Source organism: Capricornis sumatraensis, chromosome 9, assembly GCF_032405125.1.
Source record: "Capricornis sumatraensis isolate serow.1 chromosome 9, serow.2, whole genome shotgun sequence".
Lineage (NCBI taxonomy): Eukaryota > Metazoa > Chordata > Mammalia > Artiodactyla > Bovidae > Capricornis > Capricornis sumatraensis.
In genome coordinates, this window is record NC_091077.1 from 24,136,930 (window position 1) to 24,154,674 (window position 17,745).

A 17,745-nucleotide genomic window follows, 5' to 3' on the forward strand; every position below is an offset into this window, starting at 1 on the left:
ATTGCCTACTAAATAAATTGCAAGCAGAAATCCTAGGTCAAACACCATTTTGGCCTCACGTCTAAGCAATCCTGTGTGATCTCTATGCTTCAGGCATCGAGGGCTCTTCCTCTCTTGAATGCTATTAACGTTTATGAAATGGTGGATACACAAAAACATCGGCTATGCCACTCAGCTTTGTCTACTCACTCCACACACAGGATCTATCATACAATCTATGCGCAGCCGAATTTCCTGATTGTGTGTCTTTATCTCCCCTTTTAAATGGAAATTTCTTAAGGGTGATGATAACATCTTTCACAACTTTTTGCCCTTCACAATAGATTAGTAACTAAATAAACAACATAAAGGAAAAACATAAGAGAGTGCTGAATTTTTCACAGTATCTAAAGGTGCCTGGATAGCATCTTAGGACAGTATTTTCGATACAAATTAACACCAGCAACAAGCTGTACATTGTTGTCCATGCACTGCACATTAAGAAACTTGTTCAGTTGCTTGGTCGTGTCCAACTCTTTGCAACCCCATGGACTGCAGCACAAAACGCTTCCCAATTCCTTGCATCTCTCAAAGTTTGGTCAAGCTAATGTCTACTGAGTCGATGATGTCATCCAACCATCTTATCCTCTATCGTCCCCTTCTCCTCCTGCCTTCAATCTTTCCCAGCATCAGGGTCCCTTCCAATGAGTCAGTTCTTTATATCAGGTGATCAAAGTACTGGAGTTTCAGCTTCAGCATCAGTCCTTCCAATGAGTACTGAGGGTTGATTTCCTTTAGGATTGACTGGCTTGATCTCTGTAGTCCAAGGGACTCTCAAGAGCCTTCTCCAACAACACAGTTCAAAACCATAAATTCTTCAGTGCTCAGCCTTCTTTTCGGTCCAACTCTCACATCCTTACATGACTACACTAAGAAACTAACTTACTGAAAATTCCATTTTATTACTCAAAGTGTAATCCAAGGACATACATCATTGGTATCACCTGTGAGCTTGTTAGAAAGGCAGACTGGCTCCACTCCAGACCTACTGAGTCAGATCCTTTTTCTTTAAAGGGGATCATTTTAAAAATATTTATTTTCTATTATTTATTTGGCTGCACCAGGTTTTAGTTGTAGCATATGGGATCAATTTTCCTGACCAGGGATCAAACCCAGGCCCCCTACACTGGGAGCGTGGAGTTTTGGTCATGGGAACACCAAAGAAGTCTTCAGGATTTGTACTTTTAACAAGATTCCTAGTTGGTTAGTATAACACTAACATTTAAGTGAAAGTGAAACTCACTCAGTCATGTCTGACTCTTTGCAACCCTATGGACTATAGAGTCCATGGAATTCTCCAGGCCAGAATACCAGAGTAGGCAGCCTTTCCCTTCTCCAGGGGATCTTCCCCACTCAGGAATCAAACCAGGGTCTCCTCTTTACCAGCTGAGCCACACGGGTCATCCAACACTATAGGTTAGGGACCCCTCCTTACTGATTATATCTACACAGGATTAGATAAATTCTTAGAGGCCTCAAACAATAAAAATATAAACCCTTCCTATATGCAATTTAAATGACAATAATAAAATTTTAAAGTTTAAAGCTCTATTTTTTCTTTTTGCCATTAATGAATACTGCAATGCCTTTCTTAAAGATATCAAAGCCTTTCACAAGATTTTTTGAGAATATTTTGCTGATATGCCACACCTGTGCTTCATCTATCTTTTGGGTAATTCAACACAGTATTTTAGAAAATACAAAACTTTATTAACAGTTTAAATACTGTCAAAATCTGTAGCATAAACTGTTGACCTCATAAAACATTTTCAAACACATGACCCCAACCCAGAGCCTCAGGAAGCTTACCACCTTCTGATCCAGGATAGAGCTGGTTCTTTAGCACTTGTTGCCCTCAACCCAGAGACTTTCAGAAGCCACAGAACAAACTGCAGCCTAACACTGTTCCATCTCTATCGCCTTGTGTCACACTGCATGAGATTGTCCTCTTCCAGACAAACATTTTATGCACAGTCCTAACTCGACAACTTAACCCAAATTTCCACTGTTTGGAAAATGTTCCTCCTTGTTTTCTGCCTTTTTGAGCTCAGTCCTGAAGGTGATAACCAAGTATAAAATCCAAGAGCATGAGTTCCCAGACCACTCTAAAACCCCCAGTATCCCAAATACCCACCTACTTTCTGCAATACTTAGATTATTTTTGGCACACATTTTCCACACACACTACTGTGTGTAATCACGTGTTTTTTATTTTATCTTTTTAAGTACAATTTTCCCAGCAGACCAAGTTCCATGCCTGATCCTCTGGGATTTCTGTTACCTTCAGGAATACTCTATAAAGAGGCAAGGGAGGACATGATTATATGCTATTGATAGTACAATGAAGATAAATGAAAAGGAAAAAAGGCATGACTTAATATACTCTATAGTCAAAAATAAATTATTTGGGGATTATATGTGCAATACCTCCCTCTTTCAATAGAAAGCTTTAAAGCTGACCACATTTCCAATTTGCAGTTGAGAGTGCCAAAGTGCTTAGGGCAGAAGTTATTCATTATTATCTGACTGTAAATCTGAACAGATAAAATAAAGATTGTTAGGCTCTTTTCTAGCACTTTAATTTGAAATCTTACCAGAAATATCTACAGATTAAAAAATGCAATTAGAAAGAAATAATTAATTTTAAAACATCATAGGTTTTTAAATTTCCATATCTCCAGAATGTTAGTATAAATTGAAATGCAGTACTGTGTTGAGTCAAATATAGAAATATTTACTACAGAAGTGACCTTTTAAAAATTAACTTTTCTCAATAATAATAGCCTGTTTTAAACGAAAACTTTAAAAAATCTTGGCTAATTTATTAATCTAAATAATGGTAATTTTTGCAAAACTGGACTCTATAATTATCTTTTAATAGTTTTATATAGAGTTTTAACATGTGCTGTTGAAATAGAATTCTCAAATTACTAATGTTACATATATACACAAGCCATTATCTTTAGATAACATTCAAATAATATTCACCTAATCCAATACTTGATATAATGGCAAATGGCATAAAGTCACTCGTATTTCATAAAAAAAAAAATGCTACTTACAAAATAAGATTGAGATTGTAAGGATATTAGGTAACAAAGAAAATAAAACATGCATAAATATAACTTTAAAGTGACAAGTATACTCAAGTCCTATGTTATTATCTTCTAGTTTCATAAATTTTATTTCCCCATCTCCTAAACAGTATTCAAATCACTTTAAATAAAACATTCATATTGAAAATTATTCATTTTTAGAGATATGCAAATAAGTAATTCAGAACTGCCTCAATCCACAAAAATCAATTTAAAAAAAACTGAAATATATTTAGGCCTTCACATTCTTATCCTAATCAAATATCATATGTTTTCCTCATCCTATCTCTTCCCTGTTCACGTAGATGTTGTTAACAAATAAAACAATAGGAAAAACAGAAATAGCTGGGTAACTGTAGCTTCTATGTTTTAGTCTCTTTTTTACTGTATCATTTAGTCATTAATAAATATCAAGTTCCTATTTGCTTATCTACTCTAGAGGATTTAAATTTTTCAAAGTAAATAGAACTATATCACTGACATTCAAAGATATAAAAATTTTAAATACTGCAAAATATATTTATTTAATAAAAGATGTTGCATTATTCACTATTCCCACGATCAATCTCATACTATGGATCAGATAAAAAAAAAGGATAGTTTAATTTAAGAAAAGTGGTTGAACAGTCACCATATGGAGAATACAAAAAGAAACAAGAGGCCAATTCCTTCCTACATTTTAGCACTTCAAAGTTTACAGTATAAAGCAAGTTTAAGGATCACATATATTCAGAAAATGTTTAACTTCTCAATAGCTTCACATGTTTTGAAATATTCCAGGTACAGATCTCAAATGAAAACATTCTCAAAGGAAAAACAAAAAGAAACCAAATGGCTATCCCATCAAACTAGTCTTTAAATGAATAAATATCCATATTACGTGAGAGATTTGAGCCAATTCTAAAATTTTACAGCCACATGCAAAACAATGAAACTACACCTCTCTCTTACATTACCCATAAAAATCAACTCCAAATGGATTAAAAACTTAAATTTAAAACCTATCACTGTGAAACTCCTAGAAGAAAACTTAAGATCCTTGACATCAGTCTTGGCAATGAATTTTTTGGATTTGATGTCAAAAGTAAAGACAACAAAGGAAAAAATAAGTAAGTGGCACTATATCAAACTAAAAAGCTGCACAGCAAAGGAACCCATGAACACAATGACAAGGCAACCTATGGAACGGGAGGAACTGCAAATCATGTTAACTTATTGCCCTCCTCCAGGGGATCTTCCCGACCTAGGGACTGAACCTGAATTACAGGCGTTAAAATCAAAATATATGAAGAATTCACACAAGAGCAAAGAACTAAGCAATCTAATTTCAAAATGGGCAGATTATTAAATAGACATTTTCCCAAAGAAACCATAAACATAGTCAACAGGTACATAAAATTGTGCTCCACATCACTAATCATCAGGAATGTGTAAATCAAAACTACTTGAGGTATGACCTTATACCGCGAAGAATGACTATTCTTTAAAACACAAGAGGTAGCAAGTGTTGGTGAGGATGTGGAGAAAAAGGAACTTTTAGGCACTGTTGATGAGAATGTAAACTGGTGCAGCCTCTACAGAAAGCAGTATGGAGATTCCTCAACAAATTAAAAATGAAACTATTACATGATACAGCAATCTCAGTTCTGGCAATGTATCTAACAGAAATGAAGACAGTATCTCAAAGAGATATCTGCACTCTCATGTTCATTAAAAAGCATTATTCACTACAGCCAAGACTTGGAAACAATATAAGTGGACAAAAAAAATGTGGTATGTATAAAATGGAACACATTCAGTCATGAATATTTCTGAGTATTATTCAGAAAGAACATCCTGCCATCTGTGACAACATGGATGGAACCTGAGGACATTATGCAGAGTGAGATAAGTCAGAGAGAGGAAGAAAAATACTGCATAGTATCACTTATACGTGGAATCTTTTTTTAAAAAAAAAGCTAAATTCTTGAAAACAGAGTAGAAAAAGGATTGTTGGAGGTGGGGGACAGGGAAAATAAGGAAAGGTTGGTAAAAGGGTACAAACTTCTAGCTATATGATGAATAAGTTCTGAGGATTTAATGTATTGTATGGTGACTACAGTTAATGATATGAATTTCATAATTGAAATTTGCTAAGAGAGTAAAACTTAAATGTTCTCCTACACACACAGATAAATATGTGAGGTGATAGAGGAGGAAATCCTTTTACAATGTGTGTGTATATATATATGTATACTTTAAAAGCCTTAAAATTTCATTCATCATTTATACCTCAACCAGAGATCAAATTGCCAACATCCGCTGGATCATGGAAAAAGCAAGAGAATTCCAGAAAAACATCTACTTCTGCTTTATTGACTATGCCAAAGCCTTTGACTGTGTGGATCACAATACACTGTGGAAAATTCTGAAAGAGATGGGAATACCAGACCACCTAACCTGCCTCTTGAGAAATCTGTATGCGGGTCAGGAAGCAACAGTTAGAACTGGACATGGAACTGGTTCCAAATAGGAAAAGGATTCTGTCAAGGCTGTATATTGTCACCCTGCTTATTTAACTTCTATGCAGAGTACATCATGAGAAACGCTGGACTGGAAGAAACACAAGCTGGAATCAAGATTGCCGGGAGAAATATCAATCACCTCAGATATGCAGATGACACCACCCGTATGGCAGAAAGTGAAGAGGAGCTAAAAAAGCCTCTTGATGAAAGTGAAAGAGAAGAGCGAAAAAGTTGGCTTAAAGCTCAACATTCAGAAAACGAAGATCATGGCATCCGGTCCCATCACTTCATGGGAAATAGATGGGGAAACAGTGGGGGAAATAGATGGGGAAACAGTGGAAACAGTGTCAGACTTTATTTTTGGGGGCTCCAAAATCACTGCAGATGGTGACTGCAGCCATGAAATTAAAAGACGCTTAGTCCTTGGAAGAAGTTATGACCAAAAGCAGAGACATTACTTTGCCAACTAAGGTCCGTCTAGTCAAGGCTATGGCTTTTCCTGTGGTCATGTATGGATGTGAGAGTTGGACTGTGAAGAAGGCTGAGTGCCGAAGAATTGATGCTTTTGAACTGTGGTGTTGGAGAAGACTCTTGAGAGTCCCTTGGGCTGCAAGAAGATCCAACCAGTCCATTCTGAAGGAGATCAACCCTGGGATTTCTTTGGAAGGAATGATGCTAAAGCTGAAGCTCCAGTACTTTGGCCACCTCAATCGAAGAGTTGACTCATTGGAAAAGACTCTGATGCTGGGAGGGATTGGGGGTAGGAGGAGAAGGCAATGACCCAGGATGAGATGGCTGGATGGCATCATGGACTCGATGGACGTGAGTCTGAGTGAACTCCGGGAGATGGTGATGAACAGGGAGGCCTGGCGTGCTGTGATTTATTGGGTTGGAAAGAGTCGGACACGACTGAGCGACTGAACTGAGCTGAACTGAAAGGCTGAAGGAAGAAAAAAAGTGAACATCTCTCAGTTACACAATAACTTTTCTATGCAGTGTGGACCAAGAATAAGATGTTTATAAAATGTACTCTAGCTTATTAAAAATTTACTGAATTTCCTATATATCAATTTTAATAAAGGAAATAAGTTTTTTGAATCTCAAATCTCAGCACTAAAATGACTGTAGTAATTGTCACCATAACTCTGAAGTAACTACTTTTCAACAGTGAGCATCCTAGCTATACTGACTACTAGTAAAACTCTAGCATCAATGCTTTTCTGATTTAAACACGAGGTAGATATGAAATTTTATACTGTTATCAAAAACACTAATTCTTTAACATCTATTTTCCAATAAGTAAAGGAATAAATCATCCTAAAAAAAGATATAAAAATTGATTCATGACATCTTAAAGGATGGTATTTCAAAAAAAATCTGTATAGGTCAGAAGCAACTTTTGGGTGCTTTAAGGTGCATATGGATTTCCCTGGTGATTTAGCAGTAAAGAATCTACCTGCAATACAGGAGTTGCAGGTTCGATCTCTGGGTCAGGAAGATCCCCTGGAGGAGGTCATGGCAACCCACTCCAGTATTCTTGCCTGGAGAATCCCATGGACAGAGAAGCCTGGTGGGCCAAAGCCCATAGGGACAGAAATAATTGGACATGACTGAAGCAATCTGGCATGCATGCGTGCGTGCAAGGCTCATAAACCAGCCCTACCATGGGACATTTAATTTTCCTCCTTATACAAAGTTCAGGAACACTGGACCACAACATCTCAAGTTGCCCACAGAAGAACTTTAAAATTCTTCTCCTCTTATTCTTTGGGATTATTTTTTAATAAAATATTGTTTAATCCTGTCTGACTCACCTTTCTCTGTTTTGCCTCCTGAGCACATGAGCCAAGGACAGAAGGGAATGGGATCTTTTTCCCCTCCTTTGCCCAGGAGCAAGACGGCCACCCACAAGGCCCAGTGTCACCCTGCCCTTGGCCAAATCTAACCTGAGCCTCCCCACTACAACAAGGTCCCTGAGATAAGGCTTCCTGCAAATTTTTCCTTTATAACCAGTTCACCATTTAGAGTAATCATCTACCAGATGCAAGGGTGAAAGGTCACTCTAACCACACTAACCCCCACAAGGAACCATAGTGTATGGCTCTTTTAAAGCCATGTGCCCATCCAAGAGGCTTCCCAAGAGGTTCCAGTGGTAAAGAACCCAGCTGCCGATGCGTAAGACATAAGGCTCGGGTTTGATCCCTGGGTTTGGAAGATCCCCTGGAGGAGGGCATGGCAACCCACTCCAGTATTCTTACCTGGAGAGAATCCCATGGACAGAGGAGCCTGGTGAGCTACATTTCATAGGGTTGCAAAGAGTCGGACATGACTGAAATGACTTAGCATGCATGTAGGCCCATCCAAAGGAAACAAAGATATCACCATCCCCTTTACATACCAGCAAAGTTGATTATCACATGGCATGCTCCTTATGAAAAACTTGTGACCTGAGTAATCATGCTGCTAACCACATTACAGTTTTGAAAGCAAGAACCTGGACTGTCACGGACCTCCCATCTGGAGTCCTAATAATTCAGTGGGCAACGATCCCATCACAACATCAGAAAGCAGGGCACGGCTTCTCACAATACACACAGCTGAGTTCAGTTGTTACAGGACAGCTTAGAACAAATCAGTGTGAGTAGGAAGTTATCTGAGACATCCAGATAACATTCCTGTGCAAAGGGACAAGAGGAAACTGAGACGGAACACAGGAAATTTAGACAAAGAGAAATCAGAAACAGTAATTCGAAAACAAAGAAATGAAAGCATTTATGAAACAATTTGGGAGCACATCAGTTACGTTGGAAAGGTGGGTTATGTATTAATAAAACAAAAACCGACTAATAAAGAAATAAAGAAGGAAGAGGGGAGGAAGGGAGGGAAGGGGGAAAGAAAGAGCTAGAGAAAGAAAGAAAGAAAACACAATGTATGTCAAGGTTCCAACTATTAAAACTTGTCTCTTTAGACTCTAATCTGCTCTCAGTGGCCCCTTCAGTACAGTATGAGGCTCAGGATTGTCTGAAAATGACTCTGAGAATACCCTGGCTGCTTAGACACTGTTGGCTGTTATGGGAGTTCCCCTGTCTCCTGACAGGAGGGACCAGGCGGCTCAGCTTCCCATGACTTATCTCTATCTACAGAGAGAACTGGAATACCTTAGAGGATGAAACATCTGGAACACATGGCAGCTGGCATTTCCATATTTTTAAATGGCTAGTATCCTGAATTCAGGCTCTCTGGCACCCATCAGCCTGTGTATCCCCCTCTAAACAACGTCCCCAGAAGCACCCAGCCTTGATACATTTCTCTATGGAAAGAAAAAGCAGAGACATCACTTTGCCAACAAAGGTCCATCTGGTCAAAGCTATGGTCTTTCCAGTAATCAGATACAAATGTGAGAGGTGGACCATAAAGAAGGCTGAGCACTGAAGAATTGATGCTTTAGAACTGTGGTGCTGGAGGAGACTCTTGAGAGTCTTATGGACTGTAAGGAGATCAAACCCATCAATCCGAAAGGAAAGCAACCCTGAATATTCAATGGAAGGCCTGATGCTGAAGCTCCAAACACTTTGGCCACTGATGCAAAAAGCCAACCCACTGGAAAAGACCCTGATGCTGGGAAAGACTGATGGCAGGAGGAGAAGAGGGTGACGGAGGATGAGATGGTTGGATGGCACCATCAACTCAATGGACATGAGTTTGAGCAAACTTCAGGACATAGTGAAGGACAGGGAAGCTGGGTGTGTTGCAGTCCATGAGGTCTTCAAGAGTCAGACACGACTGAGTGACTGAACAACAGGAGGAAGAGAGGGCCCCACACTCTCTCTTCTCTTGTTGATCCCTGGCTAGGTATACTGTCCCGACAAAGTCTATTCCTTAACTCTGAAGGCTTTGTAGAATTTGTCCTGAACCCTGGGCTATGAAAGGCAGAGACCCATAATGGTTCTCGTAAGAGACAACAGTTAAGAGACATAGAAGGAAACCACCTTGCCCTACCTTCATATATAGGCAATAAAATGTCATCTTTCATTGTTATTAAGTCATGGGTTAAAAAGAATAGCACAGGAGTATAGAGAGTAATTCAAATGTGAATATAAGGATTCACTTACACATCAATTACCTAAAGGCAACAGGCAGAATTTTAACTAACTGTGTGAGCTACCTTTTTTTGTTGTTGGGGTAGGGGGGCACCTTTTTGGTTTACACAGGATTATGGTTGTGTGGGTTAAATCTCTGAATGTCAGTTTCAGGCATATAGACGTTTGTATTCCCCGAACCTAAAAATCTTCCCTGGTGGCTCAGAGGTTAAAGCGTCTGCCTCCAATGTGGGAGACCTGGGTTTGATCCCTGGGTCGGGAAGATCCCTTGGAGAAGGAAATGGTAAGCCATTCCAGTATTCTTGCCTGGAGAATCCTATGGACGGAGAAGCCTGTTAGGCTACTGTCCACGGGGTCACAAAGAGTTGGACACAACTGAGCGACTTCACTTATTTTCTTACTTAATCTAAAAACACAGAAAGCTATTGGTCAGTGCATATTCAGGGTAAGAGATGACAATTTTTATGAGGATAAGGATCTTTTAAAAATAACATGCTATCAATTTTTATGAAATCACTATGGAAAACAGCTAATAAACAAGCTTTTAAATTATTCTATACCTATTACCCTACCCTCTTACTAGAAGCAACAACACATCAGTTCTCACAGAATGCTCACTTAGCTCTCTTCTTGTGGAATAAAGGAAGGAGGGAAAGACATACTCAGTGAGGTCCCGTTTATCTTGGTTCCCGTCCCAGGCCCTTCACTGGACCCTTGTACCAATCTCTGCCACAGGCACAATAGGACATTGCATAATGTGTTACTGTCAACATCTCCATTATTTGGCAATTTCTTCAGTGGCCCACTTACTGAATGTCTTCAAAGGAAAAGAAAAGGAGAATTAAAAAAAAATGAATTCCAATGAAACTCTAATTCTAAAATTTTTTGAATCAAGACTATTTCTCAGATAACCTTTTCTTTCCTATAAAACTGAATTCAACCTCCAAGGAAACTGAGGGTTGAGAGGTGGAGCCCTTTGCCTAAATTTTAAGCACACACATCAAAAAGAGCCCCAGATGTGTACCTGGCTTTTGCTACAGTCTGTAAAATAACTGTCAGGCTGTAGGTCACTTAGTTTGGGGAGGAAGACTAGGAGGGAGGAAGGGTGATAAAGAAAATGAGAACATAATGAATACAATGAATATATAATTAAAAGGTAGTAGGCATAATACCAGAGAAGGCAATGGCACCCCACTCCGGTACTCTTGCCTGGAAAATCCCATGGATGGAGGAGCCTGGTAGGCTGCAGTCCATGGGGTCACTAAGAGTCGGGCACAACTGAGCAAGTTCACTTTCGCTTTTCACTTTCATGCACTGGAGAAGGAAATGGCAATCCACTCCAATATTCTTGCCTGGAGAATCCCAGGGATGGGGGAGCCTGGTGGGCTGCCATCTATGGGGTCGCACAGAGTTGGACACGGCTGAAGCGACTTAGCAGCAGCAGCAGCAGGCATAATACATCTGAACATAAATCCATGTTAGAAAGATCTTTTAAACTGACAGAAATAATGTGAAGTTTTACAATGAATTTTTAAAATTTTGGTTGACTTGAAATTTAACATCAGAGATAATTCTAGTCATTAACTCTTAAATTACAGACAGGCAAATAAAGATTACGCACCCTCATTCTATTTACCTAGTTATTTGGACCTGTTAGTAAAAGTGTTATTTTATAGTGCAACCTTTCACACGTTTACACCAAAATCCTAAGATGCTTTTAAACCTTATTGTCCATCTCTTAAGATGGAAAAAGACTTTTTTCCCTCATCTCTCCTAAAAAGCAACAGAAGGTGAAATATTTATTCTTCTTCTTCATTATTTTGGAAAACTAAGTGTCTCTTCTTTTAAAAAGTCATGAGTTCTTTGAATACAGTTATCATCTTTATGAAAAATATTTTTCACCACTGTTCAAAGTTAGCTGCTAGTGAGACATAATGCTGAAATTCATCACAAGTTTCTTGGCAGGCGAAAGGTTTTAGGTTTCTGAATGAACAAAGTGATGCTGTGTAAGAGGGCAATGACAACCAAATAAGCCACAGCCTTACAAAAACCAGTAGCTCTTACAGCAAATATGAAATGATTTCAAATTTAGTCTTCAAAGATTTGTACTGACATAAACTGGATTGAGGATTTTTTTTTTCTTTTTAAGATACATTTATATGCCAATGGGACTTGAGCCTGTGATAAATACACACTCTGAACATACTCACATACTTGAGGTTAATGAATTATGTCATTACTTATTACTTCCCTCCTTTATTCCCTCAACAAACATTTCCATAGAGACTCTTAAATAGTAGGCAGGCGCTATTTTATGTGATAGGCATGACAGGGAGTCGCAAAAAGACAGTGCCTGACCTTGTAGGGTTTGTAGTCCAACGAGCAAGACAGAAATTAAATGAATAATCACACAAAGATGGAATATACTGTGCTAAGTGCTATTATTAATGGATGCCTTGAGAGATCACTGAGAAGGGGATATCAGAGCAGATGCCTTAGAAAAAATTAATACCTATGCATTTTTAAAAACCGTTCATGAAGAGTATTATAGAAACTTTTTTTAAAAGGCCAACAACAAACTGAAAAAATAATTTTGCCACATATGGCAAAGGACCAATTTTCTTACTGAATGAAGGGTTCCTATAAATGAATAAGAAAAGCCTCTTCTATAATTTAAAAATGCAAGTTAAAACAGCTGAAGAGGGACCTGCCATTTCTCACTAATCAGACTAACAAAATTCAAAAAGACTGATCATAAACAATATTGGTGAGTAGCTGGCATGAAAGGTGCTTTCAGAAACTCATGGAAGGAACATAAATTGTGGCAACTGGCTTGCAATAAAATTTGGCAAGGTCTATTATCACTGAGAAAGCACAAATCCTTTGACCCAACATTTTGCTTCAAAAATTCACCCAATAGATATATTTAAATGTGTATATAAAAGCATTTTAGTAATATACACTGCAGCATTGTTTTTAAAACAAAGGCTAAAACTATCTTAATGTTTGTTTATAGACTGAATCAATAAATGAAATTATGTCCACACAATGAAACACCTCATAGTTGGTTTTTAAAAAGAAGCAAATCCTTATGTAGTAGTATAGTAACACCTTAAAGATGCATACTTTTAAGTGGGGAAAAAGAACCAACGGTTATAACAGTGAATGTAGTATTCATTCATTCATACACCTTGATGCTGGCAGAAGAGTTAAAAATGTTTCCAAATATTTTACTGTTAAGTTACTGCAAATCAAATACTTGATCATTTCTGGGCATGAAGCCAAAGGGTCTGAGGTGGCAAAGAGACTTTCATGTCATTGTACAGTTACTGTTTGACTTTTTAAATCCATGCATGGATATGAATTTTTTATAGAAAAAAAAAGCTAGCTTAAGAAAAATCAGTTTAAACAAGGAGGAGTGCTGCCCTTAGAACTTTATTGTCTGAGAGAAGATGACATGGGTGTTATATATTAGTCATACATAGGGCATCTGTTTTCAAATAACTGATTTCACAAAGTAAGTGAAAACAGTGGTCTGGTTTTCTTTAACTTGTTCTTTTTTTTTTTTTTTTAAGTCATCCTCAAGAATGAAACAAAAGAGCTATAAATTCTTAAATATACTTTGAGTCATCTGAGAAATGCATCCATCGGTGGACTTCAAACATCAGAAGTTCATGCAAAGATGATTCAAGAAACAGAAACTAACATTTACAGACGCATAGTTATGAGCCAAACACTGGCACTTCACATAGTTTCATTCATTAGTTCAAAAAATTCGTAAACTCAGCAGCTGTGCTTTGCACTAGGGATATTGAAAACAAGTCATTTAAGAGCTCTACTTTTATTAGTCTTTGAGTATGGTGGGGGAAACATTGTAAACAAGAAAATAAGACTGTTACAGACAGGATAAATGCTATAAAGAAAAGAAAAGAAAAGCTAATGATATAAGAATATGCGTGTGTGTGTGTATCGGGGATGGCAGACCTTAGGACTGCTATGTGTTTGTCATTAAGATAAGAAATTCTTTGAAACATCCAATCTGGTTCAGAAGTCTTTTTCTTCAGAAACTTGACCACATGAAATTTATCTATAGTGTTCATCAAGACAGAACCTGGCTGTGTACTTTTAAGACAAGTTCTAACCATGAACTAGGAAATCAAATTTAAAAATCCAGTATACTGGTTGGGAGGCAGAAACTGTTGCTGGCATTTATTTCTACAACATTTTAAAATGTAGGACGATGTAACAGTAAACACATCCCACATATCCAAACAACTCCAGGGTTCTAAGAGGCAAAACCACCATCCGGTCCTACTGGCTTCTTGTACAGTTTGTTAAGACATTCACAGATGGTGTCTGAAATAACACAGCTTCTCAAAAGATCTTAGGAGCAAACTGTCCAATCAGCTCTAGAGAGGTGACAAAGAAACTGGGCTACACTGAGTGTATCAATGACATCAGCTTTGAGAGTTACCCTCCAATATGACCTAAAATAAGAATACGGATAATAATAACAACATTTAATCATAACAACCACAGTTACCACGGTTAAGAACTTCCCAGACACAAAATCATTTAAATGGAAATTACTCTGACAAGGGTTATTACTTTCTTTTTTAAGACGGGAAAACTGAGTCTTGAGGAAGTTCAGTATCTTTCTCAAAACAAGGTGGTGAACAAAAGACGGACCAGGTCTTGAAATGAGGTCTGTTTGGTTCGAAGCCCCATGTTCTTTATCTAAAAGCTGAGAGAGGGATGGGAGGTGAAAGGAAGCAAGCAGAGAGAAAGAAGAAAAAAGAAGAAAAAAAAAGTAAAACAAAAAGAAATAAAATGCCCAAACACGTAACTCCAGGGTTTTCCAACATGTGAATTGATAGAGGGTTATTGAATGCAGTGGAACTCTCTTCATGTATATTCACTTTCTAAAAAGAATAAAGGCAACCTCTATGAACATGTACTACATTTTTTAACGTACACAAATGCTATGGAACCAGATCATTCTTACAAGACAAAGTATAGTGGATATCAGGTGCTACGGTCATAATGAATGACTAAAACTAGAATCCTGGTTCCAATACACATTAGTTGCAACATAAACTTCAGCAAGTCAGTTCAACTTTCTGAGCTCAATTTTCTCATCTGAAGCACCATATACTAGTATCCACTTCTTATATTTGGGGTGAAAATTAAGTGGTAATATTTATAAGGCATTTAGGACAGTGTTCTGAGTGTCAGAACACTGAAGAAAAGTTTGCTTTACAAAACACTGAACTCCGAACATTCAAAAATACTGAACACACCTTTGTTGTTAACTTATCTCTAATAATAGTAATAAAGAATATGTGTGAGAATTAAATATAGAACTATAGATTTAGGGCACAATTTGACATAACATGGCATGGCTGCGGATTTGCTAGGAAATCGCTACAAATAGACCAGCATGCTGCAATTAGAAATGGCTTGGTTCTTTTGAACAAAACCTTTAGTCGGATCAGAGATTGAAAAGTCAAAGCCACAAAAGGGAAAAGTGACTACAAACAGTCACTCCAGCTACGAAACACAGGAGTGACTGATGGGACAGGACTCCTGATCGCAATCTATCTACCTCGCTTTCAATACTGCCAATAACAAACATCAAGATTGCTTTCCTGCACTTCTGGCTGGATGATATAAAAATACATTTCCTTTGAAAATTTAAAGACTATGAAATATATTCAACAACTCAAGATAATCTTTATGTTCCAAAGGTACCAATTATTTCCATTCTGTATCTTATCTTGTACTTGTCATTTCCTTCATCTTCTTTTCATAATTAAAAATACCAGTAACTCAGTGATTTCCTGTTTCTGAAGTTTACATAAAAATCAAATGTTATTAAAAAAGAAATCTGAGTGGGAGAGATATTCTTATTCCTTCTAAAAACCACATTGGCTTAATCAAGGAAATCATTTAGGTGTGAGGCCAAGGTAATGTTACTATTGAACTCTAGTCAGATTTTAATCTGCTTTTATTGTTGTTGTGCCTGAAAGATTAAAAAAAAAAAAAGTGTGTGCCTTAGCAAAAGCATATAACATCTTGGAAGAGAATGTTCACAGGTCTTCAGTTTCAGCAAGCTGACTTAGACCATCACGTGGCTGGTTTGAAGTGCTAAAGGAGCACCCAGAAGAGAAGACTTCAGAGGAAAACTACAGAACAATTAATTACACAAAAGACCCTCTTCATCCACAATTGTCTGTATCCAGTGCTTCTCAGCAGAATTAAATGGAGAACATAGAGTAGCTTGTACTATAAGATGGGTCTATCCATACACTCTCTAATAGAGAGAGGGTGCTTACCACAGTGCAGTTACCTAGCGAACTGCAAGCAGCAGCTTTATCTCTGCTAAAAATCCCAGGGATAACACTGTTCCTTGGATTCTGTTCTTAATCTAAGGGCTAAGGGTTACCTCCCTCCCCGATTTCCAGTGCAGAACAAGAACTCCTCCTCTTCCCCTCGCCCCTCCCTTCTCTTCTCTCCACTCCTTCCAGTGGCAGACTACCCATTGCCCACGGGGAATGTTTTTGCATTACCCACGGCTGCTTCAAAGTTACATTACTTATAGAATCTGAACTTCATGGCTGTTAACAATGGCAACACAGTCGATTTCATTAGGGCAGAAACTGGTTAAGACTTGACTTTTTAAAAAAACTTGGAAGAGTGTTGATTGGCTCTCAATGCTTCATCTATTGTTACCTTTATTACTGTTACAATATCCAAGGACCAAAATGTCAAACACATCAGCACTATCATTATTTTGTAATTAGAACACAAAGGGTAATTAATGGATGTAGAAATTTCATACTTGAGATGCCAAGCATACATTGGTATAAAAGCCAGAAATCTCAAGGTCATCCTGATTCCATCTACACTCTTCTTTCCCACTTTGAATCTGTCTTCAAATCTTTTATCTCTACCTTGTAAATTTTCTTCAGATGTCCAAGCTGACATCATCACTCACCTGGATCACCACTACAAAACTCTTAATTTGTCTCAAGCTCCAGACAGGTCTTCCTTCCAATTAACTCCTCACCTGCCACTAGACGGTTTCCTAAGGACAAATACAATGATGCTATTCCTCAACTTAGTCACCGTCGCTGCAATTATAGAGATGTGGAACCTCGCAATCCTTTCTCACATGACTCACCCCTAATGAGGTCACTTGGTGTCCCTCTGTGATCTTTAAGCTTGGTGTTCCACCTGTTCGAAATGCCTTTCCTGGCATCCTTAAACCTGATAACAATAACCTCTCCATTAGGTCTTATTTAGGTGTCATCTCCTTGGGAAGGCCATATTATACATCATGTGCCATTTCTCTGCATAATCACAGCCCTCTGATGTCTGGTTATGGTGCCTTTGTCAATCAGAATATAGTCACGCTATTGTTATTGTTTCTCTCCTGTTCTATTCTACTGTTAACATCTTAATTGCTGGGACTATGGGTTTTTTGTTATTCATTCTGTTGTTCTCATATCCTAACTGAGAAAAGGTGCTCAGTAAGTTATTACTAAATGAATTTATGAAGGAAAAACTGAGTCTCGATATAAATGAATATAAGTGAAAACCACTACTGCATAAGCAATGGAGTTTGATTAGATTAATCCAACCTCAATGGAAAAAGAGACTAGGATAATATTTCTAATACTAAGTCAGTTACAACCGGATAGTAAAGATTAAGGTCTCTAAAATCAAAAGTCTGAGTTGAAAACATATTACCTACCCATCTTCAAACATACACATTGCTTCATATTAAATTTCTATTTGGCCAAGAGGTAAATATTCTGAATCCAATCATACTTTCAGTTCAGTTCAGTTCAGTCGCTCAGTCGTGTCCAACTCTTTGCGACCCATGAATTGCAGCACGCCAGGCCTCCCTGTCCACCACCAATTCCCGGAGTTCACTCAGACTCATGTTCACCGAGTCAGTGATGCCATCCAGCCATCTCATCCTCTGTCATCCCCTTCTCCTCC

General features: G+C 37.9%; 1 protein-coding gene across 1 annotated transcript in view; it reads right to left on the minus strand.

Annotated features, from left to right (window-relative positions):
- CHSY3 (chondroitin sulfate synthase 3) overlaps nucleotides 1–17,745 on the minus strand; it is a 287,574-nt gene that overhangs the window by 188,663 nt on the left and 81,166 nt on the right. The gene's annotated exons all lie outside the window — the stretch shown is intronic.